Below are 14,810 nucleotides of genomic sequence, written 5' to 3' on the forward strand. Positions count from 1 at the left end.
CTCAAAATTAGAAATACCTTGGAATTGACAGGAATGTGAAAGACGTGTGGAGAAGTTAACGATCGAGTTTATTTAAAGACCATACAAGTAGGAAGACACATTATGCTTCCAATGAAACACTTAGTATACAAATGCCCGTTCTCACCTAATTTCTAAAACGATTCCAAACGCAGTCCCTTCAAGATTTTCTTGGGATACAACAAATGGTTCTAAAGTATATACGGGTGTGTGAAAAGAGCCAGTAAAAAGTGTCTGAAAGAAAAATAGTAGGATGGGGATTCCCAATGAGATACAGACAATAAATTATTTAGTAACCAGTTTGAAACAGTTGACTCCAGTGTTATAAATAAAATGCATATCCTTACCTCAAACTGAATAATAAAGTCCAGATGGATTAAAGATGCAAGTACAAACAAATTAATCTAACACTCTGAAAGAGACTAAAGAAATAAATAGTTTTAAATTTTGGAATAAGAAAGGCTTTTTACAAGCCTGCCATAAATCCTAGATGCCGTAAAATAAGGTTGAACTGTTTAAAACTACATATAGTTAAAGAAAAATGGCAAATGAGGGGAAAATGTTCTCCAACATATATGACAAAGTATTAATAGTCTTAATATAAACACTCCAACAGAGATCAATAAAGGAGAAAGAGTTCAATAAAAAACTAAGCGAAGAACAATAAAAGGTATTTCACAATGACACAGGTAAAAGTAAACAATAAATATTCATTTACCTTCACTAATAATGCATGGAGAACAAATTTAGACATTAAGGAGAGGATGATATTTTTTACATGTGAAAATATTTATAGCATTTTTTTTTTTACCAAAGTTATGACAAACAGACGGTCTCATAACTGCTTAGAGATCGTGTATGTGAATCCGATCTTTTTATAGGCAACCTGGAAAAATCTGTTTCAATGCATTGGCTGGGATACATCAAGTCCATTTCTAGGACCTGCTCCATGAGAAAAATTGGACAGGTGTGTAAGAATGAATAACAAGACATTCACTGTAACACTGTTATGGAAGGGACAACATGAATAGCTAAATTAATTATTAAGCATTTCATTGCTGAACAGGAGGTGGATGGATGGGAAAGATTCCTGAATTATACTTTGAGTCATAAAAGAAACTGTCAGGGAAACTTTTAGGTGTATATGTATTGAGAATTCTGGGCTAAATGGTTTACATGGATCATGTCATTCAATCAACAGAACACTGATTACCTTATATATCAAAAACATTTATTTCAAATATATCTTCTTAATAAGAGCCTGCCTTAAATGTTACAATATAGTAACAGCCAAGGCTTTCGTGGAATACTTTCTTGACTTTATTCTTCAGTGACTTTTTGAGCCTTAATGAGTTGATATTCTTTTTAATATTTAACTCCTATGCAATTTTTCAAACATATCAAAAGTAAAGAGAAAAATAAAATTAATGTTCATATGTTGGCAACTTACCCTCCTTTAGTATCAGCTCTTGGCTATTTCGGGTTCAGCTCTACCCCCACCTATTCCTGCCCTCCTGGGGTGCTCTGACCTAGACCCCTCAGGTCTCATCTCTCCATCCACAAACATCTAAATGAGAATCTCCAAAAACAAGCCAGCTCCACTTTGCCTTCCAGATAACAGATCCATCAATTTGTCTTTCTGTTTTTTCAAACCTACTTCATACATGTAACCACTTCTTATTGTTCCCTAGTATGTATACAGCCAGTTTTTTTATGACCATTTCCTTATTAACATGCAGTTCAGTTGCTGTGATTTTTTTTTCACTCTAACAAACAGTGCTACAATAAACATTTTGGTACAATCTTCCCCTCGCATAATGTGTTTGAGTATCTCTTTCAGATAGATACCCAGATATGAACTGGCTGGACATAGAGCAGATAGCAGAAATTAAAATTTTTTTGCATATGATACTTCTATGTCCTCAGTCTTCCAGTGACATTTTATCTTATTCAGGCTAAAAGCCAAAGTTCTTTGAAGACCTGTAGGGATCCCTGTCACATCCCAGCGCCCACTACCACCATTCCCCTCTGACCTTGTCTCCCCTGACTCAACCTCTCATTCTCTCTGTGGAACTAATACCAGATTTATTTCTCTTCCTCAGACACATGAGGGACAGTCCCACTCAAGGCCCCAACACATTCTATCCTTTTGGCTCAGAACACTCTTCCTAAAATAGTTCCATGGCTCCCTCCCTTGCTTCCTTCCATCTGTCAGTACAAATTTTAATTTAAAAAATTAAATTAGAAAGCTGATTCTAAAATGCATGTTAAAAAATAAATGACTAGGGTAGAAAAAAGAAAAAAATTAAAAACAGCAAAATATGTAAATGGTTGCCTACAAAATAATAAGACAATACCAACAATAATAAGACATGGTATTACTAGTGAAAGAATATAGAGAACCATCAAAGCAGCAAAATAAAGAGTCCAGTAAAGGACTCAAATACACTCAGGAATCTAGTCTTGGGTAAACGTGATGTTTCAAGTCAGTTGGGAAAAGATAGATTATTCAACAAATGGTAGTGCTTACAAGTGAAAGTATTTTAAGAAAAAAATCTGTTTGTGCCCATACTTTGTACTTTATACCACAACAAATCTTGATATCAAAAAAGTACTAAAAGACAGCAGAAGAGTATGTTTATAAAATCGGCTTGTATAAGACTCTTCAGTATGTTATTAAACTCAAAAATCACAAAAAATAGAGATTGCTCTACTTGAAAAAGTAATTGAAACTTCATGACCAAAATTTTTAAATAATAAATATGAAAGAGTTAATTAAAAGACAAATATACACCTCACATCATAGACAAAAGACAAATTTAGTTAATCTTTAAGAAGTTTCTTCAAATAAAAGGGGGAAAAATAGGAAAACATGCAAAGAATATCATAGCTTATAGAAAAAGTTTCTCTCAATAGTTTCTAAACTTATGAAAAGATGTTCATAGTAAGGAAAATGCAAACTAAGTCTGTCCTGAGATACCACTTCTTACTCAGGAAACTGGCAAAAATCCAAAATCTTGACCCCCTACTCTTGGCAGGGCTGCATAACATAGACACTCTACGGTCATTGTTTGCGGGACTGTGAGGGTCTCCATGCCCCTACACTGGCCTTTCACATCCTTCCTTACTCAGGATCTCCCGCCTGAAGTTTTCTTTGTGTAGCGCCCAGTGGACACCCATTCATTAGTCAGAGCAAACCTGAATATCATGTCCTGGAGGAAGTCTTCTCTGACCTTACCTCCCCCGCAGTGGTTCTCCTGCCATAGTGACCACCGTGCCCTTTTGTGCCACCTCTCGTAAACGGTGTGTCTTCATCGAGCATTTGTTTCCCCCACTGAAATTAAAAGTTGATGAGGTCAGAAATCTCAGCTGTTATTTTCTTCAGTACTTGGCACCTAATAGTACAATTGGATTGCAATTGAAGAATTAACTTTTGAGTTGTGTGTGCCTTTTAATTAACCTCTCTGAGCCTCTGTTTCCTCAAAAAATACACATCTCTTTGGGAAATTGCTACTATTAATGGCTACCATAAAGGATATGGAATAATGCTTTTTACAGAGGACGCCCTCAAAAAAGGGCAGCTATCCTAATATTTAATTATAATCATCATTGCCAATGCATCTGAAAGATTGACATTTGCCAGACTTCAATCCTCCCTCTCTCTGCTTCTGTAGATCTGCCATAGTTATGGTCTGTATAAACTCTTATTTCCTTAATATTTTTCTTTATACCGATTGACTTCTTAAAATTAAATGCCTACCGTAACTTCATACTAAATTAATACCCGTGAAATTATTAGTTTTGTAATATATTTCCTGCAATAAATCATTATCTAATAAAAAAAAATCTTTCTGGTGATCAACTAAAATCATTGTGAGAAGGTGCTACTTGCCTCAGCCTTTGGAAAATACTGAGACAGATAATCACCTGATGCCTATCATAACCCTTCTCCACACGTCTCAATTGAAACTATTAAAGTTATTTATCTCCGTGTTTATCTTCATCATTAACTGGAATCTCAACAGGCAAGGATTGTGACTGTAAATTCTATTGCCAGTGATTACCAAGATACTTTTCCAGAACGCCAGCTCAATAAATATCCGAAGTGAATTAAACAGCTTTTAAGTACCTACCCTGATTAAGGAGTGTGCTAGGCATGTTGACAGAATTCAAGGAATAATCAGACAGATTCTCAGGCATACAGAAGAAATATTTTTATTTTTCTATAAAAATGTGTATGTTATACGTTTTATGTTTATGTTTGCATATGTAGTTGATTTTCATGAGTGGTAATAATAGTTAAGATAACTTTCAGCCCCAAATTAAAATTATACCTTAAAAGACAAGATGTGAATTATTAATATGTGCTTATTAATAGGTGTTTGCTTGCCTAAAAGCTTTGTATAAAATCTAAAAGTACAAAAAGTACTTGCAGTGACAGTTCGCCTGGGGAAAGAGAAATAATCACTGTTACCAGTTTTGGTTTTGTTTTTTTTTCACTCCACGACCACCTGGGGATGGTCTGGGCACATGGAGTTAAGATCTGATTTAAAATTGAAGGGCATACTGGATAGAGGCATTTCAAGAAGAGAAAATTGCCAACGCCAAGCCACTGAGACGGGAAAGTGAGGAAAATGTAACAACAAATTATAGTAGAGTAGGAAATAATAAAAATATGTTTCTGACAATGCACAGAGATGAAAATACAAGTGTCTTTAAAATGTGAGATTAATAAAATATATTCGATTTCATTTATATTTAAAGAAAAGAACAAGAAAGTGACAATGTGATATAATTCTTCAAGTCTAATATGTAATGATCTCAAAATCTGATAACACTGTTAGCCAGCATGAAGGAAAACAGTGCTCTTACACGCTGTTGATGGAAGTGTAAATCACTGGAGTGTCTATGGGAAGAAATTTGCCAATATCCATTAAAATTTTAAAAGCATTTACTCTTTGATCCAGCAATTCCATTTCTAGGATGTTCTCCTCCAGAAACTTGCACACATGAGCAATGATATCCATGAAAAGGCATTTATTGCAACACTGTTTAAACTCACAAAATCCTGGTAGCCAAAATAGCCCCAATAACAGACTGGCCAAAGAAACTGAGGACATACCCACTCAAGATATACTATGACTTCTCTATAAAGAAGAGTTTTCCAAAAATTAATATGAAATGACCCCAAAATATAGTAGCTGCAAAAGGAAAGGTACAGCAGTTGTGTATAGAGTGTCCCTATGTGAGAGAAGAAAAAATGATGGCCACGGTGTGTACATATACACATTTACAAACACAAACGCACATATCTGTGTATCTACATAAATGCACACATGCTTAGCTGGACTTACAATATCTCTGGAAAAATACCAAAGAAACTGGTAAAGTGCTGATAGCCCTTGGGGATCCACTGGGTATCTGGCAAAATAGAAGGGAAAATTATATTCTACCCTTTTGTAGCAGTTGAATTTTATAATTGTTGAGACAGCAAATATTTATTGAGGAGCTACTAAGTGCCTGTCATTTTTCTTGTTGCTAGAGATAAAGGACCTATTCTCACGGAGTTTACATTGCACATGTACATATTATAAAAAAATTAAAGTTCATAGTGCAAATGTGATTAATATTGTTAATTATAATTTTATCTCTGTACATAAATAATAAAAGAATTGTTTTAATCATTGCGCTCTTTCACATCTAAAACTTCGTTTTTACTCTAAAACACAAGCATTAAAATTTGTTTTAAGTGCAAGTAAACTTTATTTAAAATTATAGTTACCAGATATTTTATTTATTTATTTTTAATTTTTATTAATTTTAGAGACAGAAAGGAAGGGAGAGAGAGAAAGAAACATTGATGTGAGAGAGAAATACCGATTGGTTGCCTCCCATATGTGTCCAACCAGGGCCAGACCGCAACCTTGGTATGTGCCCTGACAGGGAATGGAATGATGCTCCAACAAACTGAGCAACCCAGCCAGTTTTGCTAGACACTAAAAAACAAACAAATAAACAAACAACAAAAAAACAAACAAACAGTCAAACCTTAAAGTAAAATTAAAAGCTTGGAGATCAAATGCAGACTGGTAGAGTTATACTAGATTTAGGAGTTGAAGCACAAAAGTCTCAGATTTGGCGATTGGATTCAGAGATGACCACAGTGCTTCTTTCAGCAGGTTCTCGGAACCTGAATGAACAAAGTAACACTCCAGGCAAATCAGGAGCACAGGCAGAGAGACAAACAGAATGGCCCCGACTTCGGGTTTGGAGGTTGAAGGGGCAAGGTCTGGATCATGGTCCTAATCATTTGAGTATTCTTGACTCTGAGCTGGGGTGTGCCAGAATGCGAGGGAAAATAAACTGTGGAGCTCAGTTGGGATATGTTCAGTTCCAGATGACTTCAAAACATGATTAGGCCCAGGCTGGTGTAGCTCAGTGAATTGAGGGCCGGCTTGCAAACCAAAGAGTCCCTGGTTCGATTCCCAGTCAGGGCACACACCTGGGTAGCCGGCCAGGTCTCCAGTTGGAGCGTGCAAGAGGCAACCACACATTGATGGTCCTCTTCCTCTCTTCCTCCCTCCGTTCCCCTCCTCTAAAAATAAATAAATATAATCTTTGAATTTTCTTTTTGTTACAAACAGCTGAGAATGAGGATCAAGGACCTTAGCGAAGCAGGCAGATCAGATTTTGCAATTCAGTGTTGTGAATTTTACTCACACACAAGGTAACTATGGGATGATCAAGATCAGGCTCACAGAAAGAAGGAGCACCCTTTGGAGTAAAGCCGACAGAAGGAATCATGAAGTTAAAAGGGACAATCCGTGTGTCATGTGACCGGAGATCCTGAACTCGATGTACCTTGAATGCAGCCCAGGCAGAGCCAGAACGTTGAGCAACAAGAGTGCAAAACAACGGAAGTGCGCAGGCGCGGGATGCGGTCGTTCCGAGAATAGACCGCCGAGCAGGAGGAATTGCTGCCGCGTGGGTGTGTGGCGACCGCAGCCCGCAGGCAGCTGCGTGCAGAAACGGGGACTTACAAGCCCCCGGCGCCCCGTGGATGGGGCCTGTGCGCCCAGCTCGTGCGGACAGAGTGCCGGTCTCCGCACCCCAAGGAACCCGCTTGCTTGCTGTTACTTCTCTGGGTCGCTGGTCCTTGTGGAACGGTGCACCTGACAACATGCATTAAGGGCAAAAGGAGGACTTCGGACACAGCACAGTTAGGGAGACGGGTTCTCTAAGGATAACAGAGTTAATAGGGTCATGGTGCAAGAGAAAGGGGGTAAATAAAAGGAAAGTCAGCCACTGGCTGGGGTATCTGAGGCATTTGCTTCAGAGACACACGCGGGAAGTGTTTTGCGACTAGACGGCATTTTGCAGAAGCTAAATAGTGAGCTCCAAGGGAAGAGAGAGAGAGAAAAACAAAAAAAAAAGTAGAAATATAGATTGTTATGAGGTCAGAATAGAAATGACCTGGGGATATTTGTTTCACACGTTGCTTGCAGATCAGTTCACTGAGGCTGTTCAAGAACCTTCCCGTGGATGTGCTTCTGGTGTATGAGGAGGCTTGCAATTGCGGGGATAATATTCCACACACTATAACCATATACCGTATTTAATGTGATTGTTCTCCTTATTCGCTTGATTGGACTTTTTAAATTTTACTGAGCTGTCTAATTACTCCATTATAATCTCTATGTGTTCCCCCAAAGACCAGTTTCCTTATGATAGATTACAATGAAATAGCCCACAGAGATAAGCCAAGTAGAGGCATATTATCCTCCTCTTAAGCACAAATGTATTTGTGTTTGTGTTAAAATTAGATTGCAGAGGGAGGTGAATTCTATTCAATTAAACCACAGAGAGGTTACATGAATGTGGATGAAGGGAATGCTCCCTGGGTGACCTTCCAATCACATGTTCAAATCCGAGTAAGAGACGCATAGCAAACTTCTTTGGGGGAGTGCCATGAGGTGGCCTGATTCAATACCATGTTCTTGAACATTACAGTCCCTGGAACGCTTGGGGACACTGGGTGCCTGTGCAGTTGAGTTAACATAATGTAAAAAGAGGGTAGAGTTATGTATACTGCTAATCAAGAATTATATCGACAAACAAACAAGGCTGTGTTGGTCATATCCGAAGATGGCCACACATTAATTACTTAGTTGTTTAGTTTTCAGCTATTACATTTAGCAATATTTGAATGTGAGTGTAGAGTTTGCCAATTATCTCAATAAATTACTCCCATGTTCCTGACTTGAATGCATGTCAACTTTCTGTTCTGGAGACAGAGCCTTAAGTTAATTTGGGGATGATGACCAAAATCAAAAAGAAACAAAGAAACAAATCTCACTTTCTTTAATTAAAGGTGAAGTGAATTCAATGTGAAAACCAAAATTCAATCAGGAGCCTTGAAAACTCTCAGCAAGACCAGAGACCCTTGTGTGTTCTCTTTGCATTTCCAGAATGACTCAGTAAGTGCTTCCCCCAGAGAAAGGGAAGTAGAAAGAGCTAGCAGTTCCTGTAGGCTAACACACGTGTCGTGTACAAGAATGGACAGACCAAAAAGAGTGTTAGAGTGTTCTCCTGAAATTGAAAACGTGTGTCTTGATAGATAGATAGGTAGATATATAGATATATCGAACAGTTCTCTCTAGAAAGATAGATGATAGATAGATGACAGATAAAGATAGACATATAGCTGGTTATTCTATTTTGAAGATTCACTAATATATATAAGCAAGAATGCTTTCTGTAGATGTGTTTTGGGGAATAAGAACCTTTAGTCAGAAGTATGCTACTAATTTAATTAACTCTATTGATAATGATGATGGTTATTCAATGTAAATTATTCCTCTAAGAAAGTGCAGTTTGTATTGTAGCGGCAGTTGGCTTCTTTATTCTAATGCTGTTTATCACGAGAATCATTCCCAGTATTTGTTTTGGTTGTTATTGTTGTGATTTTTATCTTTGTGGAGTCCAAGTGTTTTGATCTACAAAGTTTTCTGATTTGGGGCTTCAGTTTTTCTGTAACAAGATCGGGTGTCTTCGGTCAACCTTCAATTTCTAAGCCATCTTTGTGGTTAGATAGAATGCATTAAGGTTGGCTCACTCAGATGTAAACTTAGGACACTTTGTTTGCTTTTATTATAGTGAATAAATAACACTGGACTCTGCAAAAGGCAGTCTCCTAGTCTTAAATTTTGGGGAGTATTAAACATAGAGACTTCATGCAATATATACTTGAAAAGTAATTCAGACAAATATGAAGTCAGAAGTAGGTCCTAACCTGAATAACTCTTTATTCAAAATGGTTACTTAAAACAAAGAAATCCAGGTCTACCTTTGTCAAAGTTATTCTCTAACATTTTGTTGTGAAAGTGTCTTGAGTATGTTTTCAGATATTGTCTAATCGATCAGTTATTTTATTTTTAAGCATAAATGGAATTGCACTATATACAGGGTTCTGAAACCTGCCTTCCTCACTAAGTAAATCTTGCCCAGCATAGACAGAGATCTACTTAATTGCCTTTAATGGCTTAATTTTTTAAATATTTATATTACTAATGTTCCACATTAAGCTGAGCAAACCTCCTCCTGATGAACACCCCTGGTTGTTTCTACATTTTTATAACTATAAATATTCCTGTCTAAATATCATTTTATATACTTATGAACTTAATAAGTGTCTGTAGAATACTTCTAGATGTGGAATTGGTGGAGAAAAAGGAAAAAGCCAAAGTTTTAGAATCTAATTTTAAAAATGTGTTGATACTTTACTCTCATAATTTTCTGACACTTAAGGGTATATTCTCAAGAAGCTATTGTATATAGTTACTAAAATCAATAAAGTCATTTACAATTATTAGATAATAATATCAATTTGAGTGGAAAATAAAGATGAATTTTGTGAACGTAGTAAAACATTTTAATGTATATGTAGGTGATGAAATTACATCTCAGTTTAATACTAGGGTAATTATTTAATTTAATAATAAGGCAACTAAATGTTATATGCCTCCTAATGTGATACAATATGTAGTATAATGTAAAATATACTTGCCAAAATAATTGCCCTGTAGCTAATGAAATCCTTACACCTCACTTCCACATTGCAGGAAATACAGGTGATAAAGAAATGTAAGTGGTATCATGGGGAAATAATTGGACAAATCTGAAAGGTCAAACATTATAGCAACTTGACTAGTCTCTTCAATCTGTCACTGTGATTTCAAAATAAAGAGGGGTCACTGTTCTAGACGAACATATACCTAAAAGACATAACGACAAAATGTGAAAGCTTCTCACTTGTCGTATTTTGGTTTAAACAAACATCTTGTGCCAGAAAACAAAGACTTGCTCAAAAACTGACAGGGACATGTCACGAAGACATATGAGTCAACCTGAAAGCAGTCAAATTTGGGACAATTTGAGCATCCAAGTGAATAATGACAGAAATGTACTAGAAAAAGTGAAAAAAAATAAATTCATGTGTCCATACTGGCCGAAATAAATAAATAAATAAATAAAAGAGGGAGAGGGAAGGGAAAATTCTTTTCAAAAGATATTTTCTAACATATAATTTTTAGATTTCCTTGTTATAGCTGTTACCATGTTAATTGATTCTGACAATAATCATCAGTGAACTAAAACCATTGAATAAGAGATTATTGGGGATCATGGTTTTCACGTAGTATTAAACTACCAGACAAAAGATATCTTCTTCATTACAAAGATTAAAAAGTACATTTCATTCAATGGTGAAGTACTAAAGACCATTTTAACCAAATAGTCAGATTTAACTTCTTCAGTAATGGGACTCACTGACATACGTTCCCAGATGTGGCACGCCCAGAAGGGCATGTCACCTATGCAATGGCCCTGCCAGAAATGTTTACCCTGAAGCTAATTATGAAGAAACAATCAGACAAATTCAAACCAAGGGACATTCTACAAAATAGCTGCTCTTTAAAGAGATCAATGTCATAAAAGAACTAAACAAAACAAAACAAAACAAAAAACCCAGGTAACTATTCCAGATTAAAGAGACTTGGTAACTAGAGTATGTGTGTGTGTGTATGTGTGCCCTGATTAAATTTTGGGTTAGAAAAAATAACAAAACAAAAAAAGGCTCTAGTAAGACAAAAGGGAAATCGGGGAAATTTAAATAAGATAGTACATTTGTTGGGTACCACTGTCTGCGTTTCCCGAATGTGAAATTTGTAGTGTAGTCAGATGAGGAAATGTGCTGGCTCTTGAGAAGCACCCACTGAAATCCTTCGGGAAAAGTGTCGTGATGCCTGCAACTAACGCTCAAAGATCGCCCTTTCCCTCTGTCCCTGCCAAAGTATGGAGATTATACGTGTGTGTGCTTTATATGTCAGTGCATGTGTTTGTATGTGTACAACAGAATGAGCATGCAAATGTTGCAAAGTGTTAACGATTAGTGAACGCATATGAAAGGTGTATAGGTGTCTTCCTTTGCTATCACTGCCATAACAAAACACCACAGACTGGGGGGCTTAAACAACGAAGATTTATTTTCTCACATTTCTGGGGGCTGGAAGGTCAAGGCGTCACCGAGGTTGGCTTTCTCTGAGGCCTCTCTCCGTGGCTTGCAGTTGGCCGCCCTGTTGCTGCCTCTTCATCCGGTCACCCAGGCCTCCAGCTCTGGTGCCTATTCCTGCGACCAAATTTTCAATTCTTAAGGGGGGGACAGCTTGAGGGAGGGGGAGGGTCACTGGGTGGAGGGGAACAAAGGGAAAATAAGTTGGGACAGCAGTAACAGCATAAACAATAAAGCATATTAAAAAATTAATTAATTAATTTTTAAAAAAAGAAAAGAAAAGAACGCCAGTTGATGTGGATTAAGGCCCATCCTAACAGCCTCCTTTCAACTTAATCAGTGATTTAAAGGCCCTATGTCTAAACATAATCATATTCTGAGGTTCTGAGGTTTAAGGCTTTAACATATAAAGTTTGGAGGGATGGAATTCAGTCCATAGAAATGGCTATTCATTTGGACTGTTCTTGCAGCTTTTCTTTTCTTTTCTAAATTTTATTTTTTGGTTTTTCAATTACAGTTGTCCCATTCCCCCCCCCCTCCCAGCAGCTTTTCTAAAAGTTGGAATAGTTTCAAAATTAGGTTGGGAGAGAAAAATTAAGGAACAAGCTTGTTCTTATATACATTTATAAGACAAAATCATTTTGAAAGTTAGAAGTATCTTTTATGTCCTTGTCTAAATTACTTGGACAAGCCTTTTAAGATACTATAGAAATATATATATAGATATGAAAGAAACAGAATAAACAGAAGCTAGACTATGTTAGTAAATTTCTATCTGTCAGCTAAGCTTAGGGAAAAAAACAAACTCAAACCAACAATCCTTCTACAACCCATCCTCTAAACAAAAGCATGCTAGGAAGTAAAGCACGGATCTGAAATTTAAAATGAAAAACTTCCCCATTACATTTTCCAAAAAGTCCTTTCCTGTTTAACTGATTAAATTTAATGTCTCATCATCCAAGAATATTCTTCATGTGACACCTGTCAACATGATGTCTTCAAATTTGCAAAATATTTCTATTTTAAGTTTTTTTCTGATTACAATTGTTCCTATTATAATTTAGCTGTAAAATAAAGAAATCGAATCACGTTCACCGTTTGTTTCTAAGTTCTCTAGATGCTGTTCAGTCCTCAAGCTTGCTTCACCTCCAGCTGTGATCTGTCAGGTTTTATAACCCGTGAGCACTGTCAGGGTCGCCGGTGCGGGCATGGGAAAGCTCTGGGGAACACCCGGGCTCTGGAGACAAGTTACTGGTGATTCAGGCAGCTCCGTTCGTTCTTCTGAGAATTGAACCAAGGCCCCCAGCACAAAACGTGCTCTTTTTTGAAAATGACATAAGACAGAGGTCTCAACTTTAGTATAAGACTCTCTCATAAAAAAAAAAAAAAAAAAAAAAAAATCCAGAAACCACCTTGGTTTCAGATTTCACGAGCAGTCTTAAATTTTTTTTGATTGTACATACAAAAGTTTTAATACTTCAAAAGGCGAGAGGAATTTTACTGAGTTGCAGATATCTTTATTACCTGATTGCTTTTTCAAAAGAAAAATATTCTGATTATAACGTTAGACATTTTTCATTTAAAAATTTTTCAGAGATAAAAGTATAAATTAAATGATATCAGTACACAATTAGGAGACTAGAATTGTTAGTATTTAATTAATGTATTATTCTAAAGTCTAGTAAACAAAAAGAAAAAAGCATCTATTGTGCCTTTTTAATGCATGAACTGAAATTCAGGATAACAAAAAATTTATTTCTGACATATATGCCAATCTTTATTATTCCTTGATTAATATATTTAAATTTATTTATTTCCCTCTAAATATTACTTTAGCTGGCTTTGTTCCACAAGTATTAACATGAAATTTTTTATTGTTGTTTAATTCTAAATTCCTCAAAATTAGTATTATTTTTTCAGAAGCTTTTTAATAGCATGTTGTTAATTTTTGAGATATAATATTTTAAATCTGTCCCTCTAATATTGATTTAAAATCTATTACCTTATCAGCAGACTGTAATCTGTATGATATTGATATGTAGAATATGTTGGGGCTTTCTTTGTGCCTAGGACATAGACAAATTTTTTTAAATATTTCATGAGTGCTTTAAAAATTAATTTTTTTGTGTGTATGGTGAGTCTAAAATTCTTTCTATACTTAATATTTCAAAATTATTTTTAAGGGTCATTTTTCAAACTTAGGTTCACCTTGAAAATTATACTTATTTTTCCCCCACACTTAACAATTGTTTTCGTTATATATTTTAATAAAAGTACACTCAATCAAGCTTATTAGAAAGAAACAATCAGCCTATATCTATTGATATAGTCATCACCCAGCATAGGATCAATATCCCTATTTTTAATTTTTACCTGTTGGATTCTCCCTTTTTCTACTCTAGTTCACCAGTTTCCATAGCTAGTGGGAATTTCAATGTATCACTTTCCCTAACCTCTAGAAACGCATAATGAATTCTAATCAGTTTTAACTCAGGTGGGGGGAGGGGAAGTCTTCTCCCTTTTAGTCCAAATCAATTTTACTTTAGTTAATCAACTTAAAGAAAACATAGACACAAAACGGGATGAAAATACTGAATAACTAGATTTCTGAAACGTAGTGAAACATTAAATCCTACCACCCTATTGATCCATTCAGTCTTACTTAAGTATGAATAACTCAATAATGTTTACTTGTGATTAGTTGTTGGGTAATTTTGTTTTTGTGATGGTATAAGCAATTATTCCGAGAGGCAGAGCTGTTTTCTTTAGCGTTTGTTCAAGCAGCATCTATTAACATGATATGGAACATACCCTGAGTATAAATAGGTACTGACATTAGTGATGTAGTTGGCAAGAAGACTATAATCCCTGGTAATTATCTTCTAAGCTTAGCAGAGTGGGGATAGTTATTATGTTCTTCCTTTCGGGAGGGGACCCACTTCTTTCCTCGGCCATGGATCTTTATAGAACTGACTTTCTCATTGCATCTCGAGTGCACTTCCTCCCCCGAGGTCATACTGTAACATAAGACAGCTCTTTCAGGGCGTTTCCCATGAGGGGCTTACCACTGTCCTAAGCAATAGCAGCTGTCCTGGAATGAGCAAGAGGCCCCACACTGGGAAGCTTTTTAAGCTTCATTTGCTCTACGGGTGCCCATGTATTCTACCCCAGACTGGTCAGCATGCCATGCCATGCCACAATTGCCATTTTTAATGGGGCTTAT

Source organism: Furipterus horrens, unplaced genomic scaffold (assembly GCF_987537825.1).
Source record: "Furipterus horrens unplaced genomic scaffold, mFurHor1.1.pri manual_scaffold_12, whole genome shotgun sequence".
NCBI classification, from domain to species: Eukaryota; Metazoa; Chordata; class Mammalia; order Chiroptera; family Furipteridae; genus Furipterus; species Furipterus horrens.